Raw genomic sequence first — 10035 nt, forward strand, 5'->3', positions numbered from 1 at the left:
ATCTTTAGAGCACCAAGGTGCGTGAGGTAATACCTTTTTTCTGGACCAACTTCTGTTGGTGAGAGAGACAAGCTTACACGGAGCTCTTCAGGTCTGGGACTACAACAACTAAGCTTCATCTTTGTCAAAACATGAGTGTCTTGTCTGGGAGGGTTAGAAAACAGCATGCTATAGATCTATGGATTGAAAATCATGGCATTTTAATTCAATAAAGTTTTCAATGGGTGTTCAAAAAAGATAAGAAATTTACAGCTCACCAAGAATTACTTACAAGCCAATGTTTTTTTTTGTTCATCTATCTAAGCACTGAAAATTAACATAGGAGACAGAAAGGAAAGAGGTTCATATACACCTGACTCCTTGAAGGGCAAGAATTGGAGCAGGTGCTTTACACCCACATAACAGCCTTTCTGTCCTATGAGAGACTCTTAGTAAGTCTAAGATAACTACCTGCAAATCTGGAACTGTAAGAGTAAGTCAGACTACAATGTGCCTTTAAAACAGGGCATGTACTGGGAATAGCTTTTGCTTCTCTCTTTGAATTGCAGGAGGGAAAAAAATTGAATTTTAACTGTTTAAACTTGCTGATTTAGGGGAAGCTATGAAAAGTAAGTTGCCCTGAGTGACATGGAAACAGGATTGGGCAGAGAAATAGTGGCTGTTAGTTCAGAAGCTTCTGCCTATTCTATACCAGCCTTCACACTGTGGAGTGCAAAAATGAGTATGCTCACTTTTTTCATGTAATTCATACTCAAAAGCTCTGTTAATGAAGCTTCCCTCAAATGGCTAAATTACAGTTCAAACTGGTTGGCTCTTAACTTTCTAGGCCAGTGGAATTTGGAATGTGTTTTAGAGAGTGGATGCATATTTGTTACCTCCAGGCATGGATGATTGCAATGTTCTATACAGTAGGTAGGGTTGACACCAAAGAGGTATTCACTACTAACAGGGAAACTTGAGACTGCCTCAACCTGATGGTTCCTATGCTGCACTGGCTCCCAGTCCAATGTAGGATCCATTTAAGGCCACTAATGTACTGGGTCTCTTTTCTGTTGGGTGATTTACCACAACTGCTGTGATTCTCAGGGATACCAGGAAATGAGTGTGTTTGCTACTCTGAAACTGTCAGCAGCTGGCCCATGCCTTTTGGCTCTCAAACAGAGTGCTGCTTCAGCCCTGAATGAGAAAGCAACTACAAAGAGGAAGTGATTAGCTCTTGTCTTCTTCAAGTAGGATCTCCAGGGGTGCTTCACTCTAGGTGTGCTTGAGCCACCTGTGCCTTTGATTGGAGATTTCTCATAGCAGTGTCCATTTAGCCTGTGCATGCGTGTTACTCAGTCTTGTGCCCTGTGCCATTGTTATATAGCACTGCATGGGCAAACTGCCCTCAGTTCTTTTCAGGTGCCTCAGCCTGAGGTGGACCTCTGGCACTTGTCCATGTTGTTTTACCTCAACTGTGCCCTAGTCTTTATTCTAGTAGTTTTTATAGTCGTTCTTAGCATTAGCCAGTAATTAGTAAGTAATAGCAGTCTTTAGATTCCTACTTTTTGGGGGGGGGGGGAATAAAATAAAACAAACACCTACAAGATCTTTATCAAGCATTCTTAAAACTACAATACCCACTTGGGGAAGTGAGGAAACAGTGACAGAGGGAGACGGGTACCCAGAAATCACCTACTACAGGACAGGCCCAACAAGGAATATAACAAAACACCACTGGCCATCATGTACAGCCCCCAGCTAAAACCTCTCCAGCGCATCATCCATGATCTACAACCTATCCTGGAAAACGATCCCTCACTCTCACAGACTTTGGGAGACAGGCCAGTCCTCGCTTACAGACAGCCCCCCTGAAAACTGATAACTTATTCCTACTCTTTGTTTCCCATCTTTTAACCAGTTACTGATCCATGAGAGGACTTCCCTCTTATCCCATGATGGCTTACTTTTCAAAAGTCAATTTAAATTAAATACATTTTTTTAAAATGTATATTTTTTTAGAAATCTAGACCTGTTATGTGTTTTGTTGTAACTTGCATTATCCTTATGTTAAATTTGCATTATCCTAACAAAACATTTACTTTCTTCATATCTTTTATATATATCATCGGTCCTGACACCCCTCCCTGTAAATTCGGACCCCCCCCCCAATTTCAATTCCTGGGGAAACCACTACAATGGTATGCCCAGGAGTGAAACCGCACACTTTGTGTCTGAAGTGTTTGGGGGAGAGCCACCTGAAGGAGTGCTGCAGGATCTGCAGGGGGTTTCGCTGGAGAACCCTTAAAGACCAGGAGCAGCACCTTAATATCCTCCTGATGGAGGCCGCAAGCTGTCTGCAATTGGACCCTGGCTCGACAGAGCCGACTCTGAGCACCTCTTCCTTGGTGTGAAGTGCACTGGCGGTGCACGAGCTGGTGCCGAGAAGGACTCCTCTACAGACCCTTGGCACTGCCACAGCTCTGCCAACAAGATGCAGGCCACAGGGAGGCACAGAACCTCCAGAAGAAAAGGAGGCTGGAGAGGGGCCGCTCTCCCCCAGCCAAACCTAAAGAGCCTGCCTCCGTGAGACCCGAGACAGGCCATGCCTCTGCCCCACTGCCTACCAGGGTCGTGTCAACTCCTGCCCCCTTGGAGGTTCAGTCAAGTCCGGACCTCCACCACTCTCCGGCCCGACAGAGCCGAGAGCTGCAGCTGCCCTCCATGCCAGAGGCATTTGAGACTGCTCGGGACTTGCTGGAGCTCACGCTGCCATCTTCCTCCCCGAGGCATGACAAGTCTCTGGTGCTGATTCGTCCACTGGTACCATCGAGGGGCAAGTCAGCAATGATGGCGCGGCACTCCTCATCGCCTGCGCATCATTCCCCAGCATGGGCCGCCCACACGGAGGAGCTGCACCGGTCCCCCTGCCCACAGTACGGATCACAAGCACCTGTGAGCACGGCTCCTCCATCGTCATCCTATTCGGAGTCATCAGAGGAGGACTTGTATTCTCCAGCAGCAGCAGGAAGTCCAGGTCCCGGTGTGACTGCTAGCTCTACCCCGCGCCATGGCTGGGTCAGTGGAAGGCCCGGACCCAGTGGCCCTTCTGGATGCCCTGGTCATTTCACCAGACCCAGGGACAGAGCCAGGGGTTGCACTCCAGATCAGCGTCAGTGGCCTCGGCGTCCTTTGTGCAGCCACAGACAGCGGCAGCCCCAGGAGCATCAGCGTTAGCAACAACTCAGTCAGCAGTTGGGGCATCAGCACCAGCGGCACCCTCAGCGCTGATGCTTTCGGCACTGATGTCCACGATATCCACGGCACCGGCGGCTCCGGCTCCATCTTCAGTGTTTGCACCATTCCTCCCGATGCTCGCAACATGAGGGCATCAGGCACCACAAGACCGCCTCGGACCAAGGGCAGTGAGCAGGGCCCACTACCTGCGGGGCTCTCATCTTTGTCCTCCCCGGACAAGGCGGTGGCAGGCACATCAATGGCCCCAGCTTTGGAAGATAGCAAGGTCTTGCAGCAATTGCTGCAACGGGTGGCACAGAACCTGGGCATCCAGGCGAAGGAAGTGGTGGAGGATGCCGACCCCATGGTGGACATCCTCACCCCCTCCAGGGGCCTGCCTGCAATGCCTTGCCACCGATCAAGACCATCAGTGATACTACCAAGATGACATGGCAGACCCCGGCCTCCTTTCCCCCCACGGCAAAGAGGAACAAGAGGTGGTACTTCGTACCTTCCAAGGGGTACGAACATTTGTATACCTACCCCCCTGCCAGACTTCCTAGTCGTGGACACAGCCAACCAACACAAGCGCCAGGGCTACCAGGGGCCCTCCCCGAAAAACTGAGAGGCTAAAAAACTAGATCTGTTCAGGAGGAAGATCTATTCAACCGGGGAGTTGCAGCTCTGCATCTCAAACCAGCAGGCCATTGTTAGCAGGTATAGCTACAACACCTGCGGAGCAATGGCAAAGTTTGCGGAGCTGCTGCCGCAGGACTCCCACACAGAGTTTTCTGCTCTGGTAGAAGAGGGCAAGCTCATTGCCTGTGCCCCCCTGCAAGCGGCCCTGGATGGAGCGGACATGGCCAGGTCTCTGGCCTCCCTTACAAGCAACCATACAGGACCTCCCTTTTGAGGGTTTGGCTCTCTTTTCTGAAAAAACTGACAAGGCTTCATACCCTGAAGGACTCAAGGGCCACTCTCAAGTCCCTTGGCCTCCATGCGCCCGCTACACAGTGGAAACATTTTAGGCCACAGTCTCCGCTGCGATTCTACCAGTCACACAGTAGGCAGGTTGGTTCCTGGTGGAAGAACAGAAACAGGAAGAGGCCCCACCCTTCCTCAGGCCAGGGCTCTGGTCAGTCAAAGCCATCTTCAGGCCAGAAGCAGCCCTTTTTGAAGGCGCGCTCAAGGACGGCGTACCAGCCCAGACACTGGATCCAACCAGCCTTACGTTCTTGTCCAGACTGTCCCCTTTTTACCCCTCATGTTCCCTTATTACATCAGACCGCTGGGTACTCTGCATGGTAGAAGGGGATACTCCCTCCAATTCTCTGCCTTTCCACCCCCACTTTTCCCTGTCCCTCTTCAGGGACCCTTCTCACGAACACCTCCTAATAGAGGAGGTGCACTCACTCCTAGTGCTGGGGGCAGTGGAAGAGGTTCCTCAGGAGCTGAAGGGCAAGGGCTTCTATGCCTGGTATTTCCTATTACCGAAAGCCAAAGGCGGCCTCAGGCCCATCCTAGACCTGCAAGAGCTCAACAGGTTCATGAAGAAACTGAAATTTCGCATGATCTCCATGATCCCTTCCTTGGATCCAGGGGACTGGTATGCTGCCCTCGACTTGAAGGACACATACTTTCATATTGCAATCACACCATCCCACAGAAGGTACCTCAGGTTTGTGGTGAACCATAATCACTATCAGTTCACAGTCCTCCCGTTCGGCCTCTCAGCAGTGCCTCAAGTATTTACCAAATGCATGGCACAGGAACAGTCATGGCCACATTCCTTGCAGGTGACAGGTACAGATGTTTCCGTACCTCGACGACTGGCTGATCAAGGGCCGCTACAGGGAGCAAGTGGAGGCACAAGTCAGGTTCATAACAGCAACTTTCGACAAACTGGGCCTTCTCTTTAATGTGCCGAAGTCAACTCTGTCCCCGGTTCAGTGGATAGAGTTTATAAGGGCCAGTCCTGGACTCCATGCAGGCCAGGGCATACCTCCTGGAATCGTGGTTCTGGGCCCTGGGCAACATTATTCGAAGTTTCAGGCAGTTCCCTACCAAAACTGCAAGGAATTGCCTGAAGCTTCTGGGACACATGGCTGCTTGTACCTATGTGGTACAGCACACCAGGCTCAGACTCCAGCTGCTCCGATCGTGGCTAGCCTCGGTGTATCAGCCGGTTCGGGACAGTCTGGACAAGGTCGTCACCCTGAGTTGCCCGACCCTCGTCTCCCTCCTGTGGTGGGAGTTCCCTTCACCAGACCTCAGCCATTCCTCTTATTGGTGACAGACACATCAGTCTTGGGGTGGGGTGCACATCTGGGAGACCTCAGGACACAAGTCTCTCTGGTTTCAGGTGGAGCTTGCTCTCCACATCAACGTCAGAGAGCTGAGAGCAGTCCACCTAGCATGCCAAACCTTCCGAGTTCATCTGGAAGGGAAATCTGTATCGGTTATGACAGACAACACCACAGCGATGTTTTATATAAATAAACAGAGGGGTGCACGCTCCTCTCCCCTTTGCCAGGAAGCCCTCAAGCTGTGGGACTTCTGTGTAGCTCATTCAATACACCTGGAAGCATCATACCTCCCCAGAGTACAGAACGAGTTGGCAGACTATCTCAGCAGGTCCTTCTGTGCCCACAAGAGGTCCCTGCTCCTGGATGTCGCGAACTCAATCTTCCAACAGTGGTGCTTTCCCCAGATAGACCTGTTTGCCACATGACGCAACAGGAAGTGCCAGCAGTTTTGCTCCTTCCTGATTCACAGCCCGTGATCCATCGCGGATGCGTTCCTTCTTCCCTGGGAGGGCCACCTCTTGTATGCATTCCCTCTCATTCACAAGGTGCTCCTCAAGGTTTGAAGGGATGAGGCCTTGGTGATATTTATAGCTCCAGCCTAGCCTTGTCAATACTGGTACACATCTCTCCTCGGCATGTCTGTGGAAGCCCCAATCACCTTGCTGCTCTTCCCAGACTTGATAACGCAGATCACTGCCATCTCCAGCACCCGAACCTCAAGTCATTTCACCTCACAGCATGGAAGCTCCATGGCTGAACCCGAGGGAGCTCACTTGTTCGGACCCAGTCAGGCAAGTCCCCCTAGGCAGCAGGAAACCCTCTACCAGGGCTACCTACTTGGCCAAATGGAAGAATTTTCAGTCTGGTTGGCGCAACACCGTCCGTCACAGACGCTCGAGTCCATATCCCTTATACTGGACTACCTTCTCCACCTTAAGCAGCAGGGGCTGTCCATGTCATTAATAAAGGGTCAGTTGGCCACCGTTTCTGCCTTCCATCTAGGCGCAGAGGGCCGGTCAGTCTTGGCCAACCCTGTGGTCAGCCATTTCCTGAAAGGTCTCGACAGGCTATACCCACATGTCCAACAACCGGTCCCAGCCTGGGACCTCAATCTGGTCCTTTCCAGAGTAATGGGGCCACCTTTTGAACCACTGTTGACATATTCTCTGCTGTACCTCTTACACAAGGTGGCGTTTCTGCTAGCAATAACTTCAGCCAGGCCTCTGTGCTCAAGGCCGTAACATCGGAGCCTGCTTACTCTGTATTCTATAAGGACAAGGTTCAGCTCAGACCGCATCCAGCTTTCCTCCCTAAAGTTGTTTCCCACTTTCGCATAAACCAGGACATCTTTCTCCCACTTTTTTATCCTAAGTCGCACTCAAGCAGCAGGGAGCAAAAACTTCACTCACTGGACGTTTGTGGGGCGTTAGCCTTCTACATCGAGTGAACCAAACTGTTTCAGAAGTCCATTCAGCTGTTTGTTATGGTAGCAGACAGAATTAAAGGGCTTCCAGTCTCCTCCCAAAGGATTTCATCATGGATCACGTCCTGCATCCGGGTGTGCTACGACCTGGTGACGGTATCGGCCCCTCCGCTTACAGTGCACTCCACCAGGGTTCAGCCTTCGTCAACAGTATTCCTGGCACGTGTTCCAACCCAGGAAATATGCAGAGCAGCAACGTCGTCCTCCATTCATACTTTCATATCCCATTATGCAATTACCCAGCAGGTCAGAGATGCAGCCCTTTGGTAGAGCGGTGCTCCAGACAGCAAACATTTAAGTTCTGACCCCGCCTCCAAAGCTTAGGCTTGGGAATCACCTGATTGGAATTGACATGAGCAATCACTCGAAGAAGAAAAAGTGGTTACTAACCTCGTAACTGTTGTTCTTCAAGATGTGTTGCTCATGTGCATTCCAATACCGACCCTCCTTACCCCTCTGTCGGAGTAGCCGGCAAGAAGGAACTGAGGGGGTGGCGGGTCAGCAGGGCCCTATATTGAGCACCCTGAAGGCGCAACCCCAGGGGGTGCCAAGGCCGACCCGATGGGTAGCTGCTAGGGGAAAACTTTTCCGGTTGCCATGCACGCAGCACGTGCACACACCTGATTGGAATGGACATAAGCAACACATCTTGAAGAACAGTTACAAGAAGGTTAGTAATCATTTTTTCACTATACGTACTCTCAAAAATGGACAAGATTTGTCTGTTGGTGTGATCTCAAACATACTCCACTGACAACCTCATCACTGCCAGATATACTGGACTGTATTCTATCACTCAAGCTCAGGGCTGTTGTTGAGCTCCATTAGAATCCACATAGCAGCCATCATGGCTTTCCATGCTCCAATAGTTATTCCATTTTTGCTCACTCAACAACAATGAGGTTCTTCAAGGGGCTTGGAAATCTCTTTCTGCCAATCAAGAGTCATATGCCAATTGTGGACCTCAATCTGGTTGTTAAATGCCTTACAGGACCACAATTTTCTCCCTTTATCAATGAAAACAGCATTCCTGATAGCCATCACATCGGTGTGACAGGTTGGGGAAATAGGGGCCCTTATGGCATATCCCCCTTTTGCAGTATTTTTTAAGGATAAGGTCACATTATGATCGCGCCCCAAATTTCTAACAAAAATTTCCTATGAATTCTATAGTAACCAACCCATTCACCTACCAATTTTCCATCCTAAATCTCACCTCTATAGACAAGAGGCATTGTTACACACCCTTGACATCAGGAAATCCCTGGTTTTCTATCATGATAGGACTAAACCCTACAGAAAGACTCCCAAATTGTTTCCCTTGCTCGCAAATAGAACAAAAAGTTCTGCAATCTCTAAACAAAGACTTTCCAAGTGGCTATCCGACTGCCTTAGTTTTTGCTACGAATCTTGTAATCAGAGGGGACGCGTGGGGGAGCGGGCAGGGTCGGCCCTCCCCCCAGATTTGCTGCTTGGCTTGTACTGAGCATGCTCAGTAACACTGCTGAAGCCTCTGCCCTCACTCCACCACCCCCGCCACCCCCCTCCACTGTCCAGGTTGCCTCTGCTTGTAATATTCAAACACCTTTGGACTTATGAACTCATTCTGCGAGGTCCATTTCCATCTCTACAGCCTTTCTCAGAAGTGTTCCCAGCATTGAAATATGTACAGCCGCAACTTGGGCTTCTGTACATACATTTGAACACTATGCAGTAACTCATGACTCTGCTTCCAATACTGTGTTCAACTTGGCTGTATTTTCTTCCACACTGGACTCAACACCAAAGCCCCCCCCCCCCACCTCAGAGGGAACTGATCAGTAGTCACCTAGAGTGGAGCACTCATGGGGACACTACTCAAAGAAGGGGTTACTCACCCTGTGTGGTTACTATGGTTCTTTGATGAGTCCCCATGGATGCCCCACTAACCACTCTCCTTTGGATGTCTCTGCTATAGGGCTTTGCTGTAGAGAAGGAAGTGAGGGCAGTTCACCCGTGCCGTGCTATATAGCAACGCCATGGGTCACAAGACTGAGTAACGTGCACAGGCAGAACAGACACTGCTATGAGAAATCTCTGATCAAAGGCGCAAGTCACACAAGCGCACCTAGAATGATGCACCCACGGGGGTGGGGAAGGAACACATCTCAAAGAACCGTAGTTACTGCACAGGGTGAGTAACCATTTCTGTGGTTATTTGTCTCAGCTTTCTTGGTGACACTGCCCTAGTAAGGAGTTTTGTAATCTTGATACCTGTTCAACGGGAATTGGGCTAAGACTATTAACTTTTCTCCTAGAAACAAGCCAACAGCCTGGAGCTAGTTTTCCCGTTTGTGCCCATTTTGCATCAGTTCTGCCCTAGCTTATATAGGTATTGTGATGGTTTGGGGTATCTGTGTACAATTGATGAATTCTGATTAATGAACTTTATGTATAACTGTATTCCTCAGTGTACTGAATGAGACTGGCCCCAGAACAATTAAAAGAGTAGTTAACATTGAATGACTCTGCCATGGCAGAACAATGTATATGCTAAAGAGACTGGCCAAGCTAATGGAAGCTGGTTCTGCCCATAAACTGCTCCCTGGCAGAATTTCTTAATGTGACAGTTGCAGTTTGTGCCACTACACTTGCAGAAAGTTGGGGTTGGAGAAGCATGGGAAATTCCCCAGCAGATGGTGTTCATTTCAGTTTCAGGGCACAGTTGCAAGATCAGAGGAGGAGGAAGAGTGAGAGTCTGTTTGTGGCTGGCTAAAGGGTGGCTTTGACCTGAGGAAACACTGACCGGATAGTCAGCCCTCCTGGACAGAAAACCACAATGTGGTGGTTTTCTAACTGCACCCTGCAAAGATGAGAACGGAGAGGGACCATTGTGTCTTGTGCTTATTTACAAAAACATTAAATCCTGGCAAGAGAAAATAACTCTGTTTTGTTTGTTCAGTGAGCTACTCTTACTCACTGCTGCCCTGTGACAGTAGCCCACCCATAAATATGCTCTGAGTCCCTCTTGGGTTCCAGGTGCCATATTCA

The sequence above is a fragment of the Terrapene carolina genome, unplaced genomic scaffold (genome assembly GCF_002925995.2).
Source record: "Terrapene carolina triunguis isolate 2854851 unplaced genomic scaffold, T_m_triunguis-2.0 Scaffold406, whole genome shotgun sequence".
Classification (NCBI taxonomy): domain Eukaryota; kingdom Metazoa; phylum Chordata; order Testudines; family Emydidae; genus Terrapene; species Terrapene triunguis.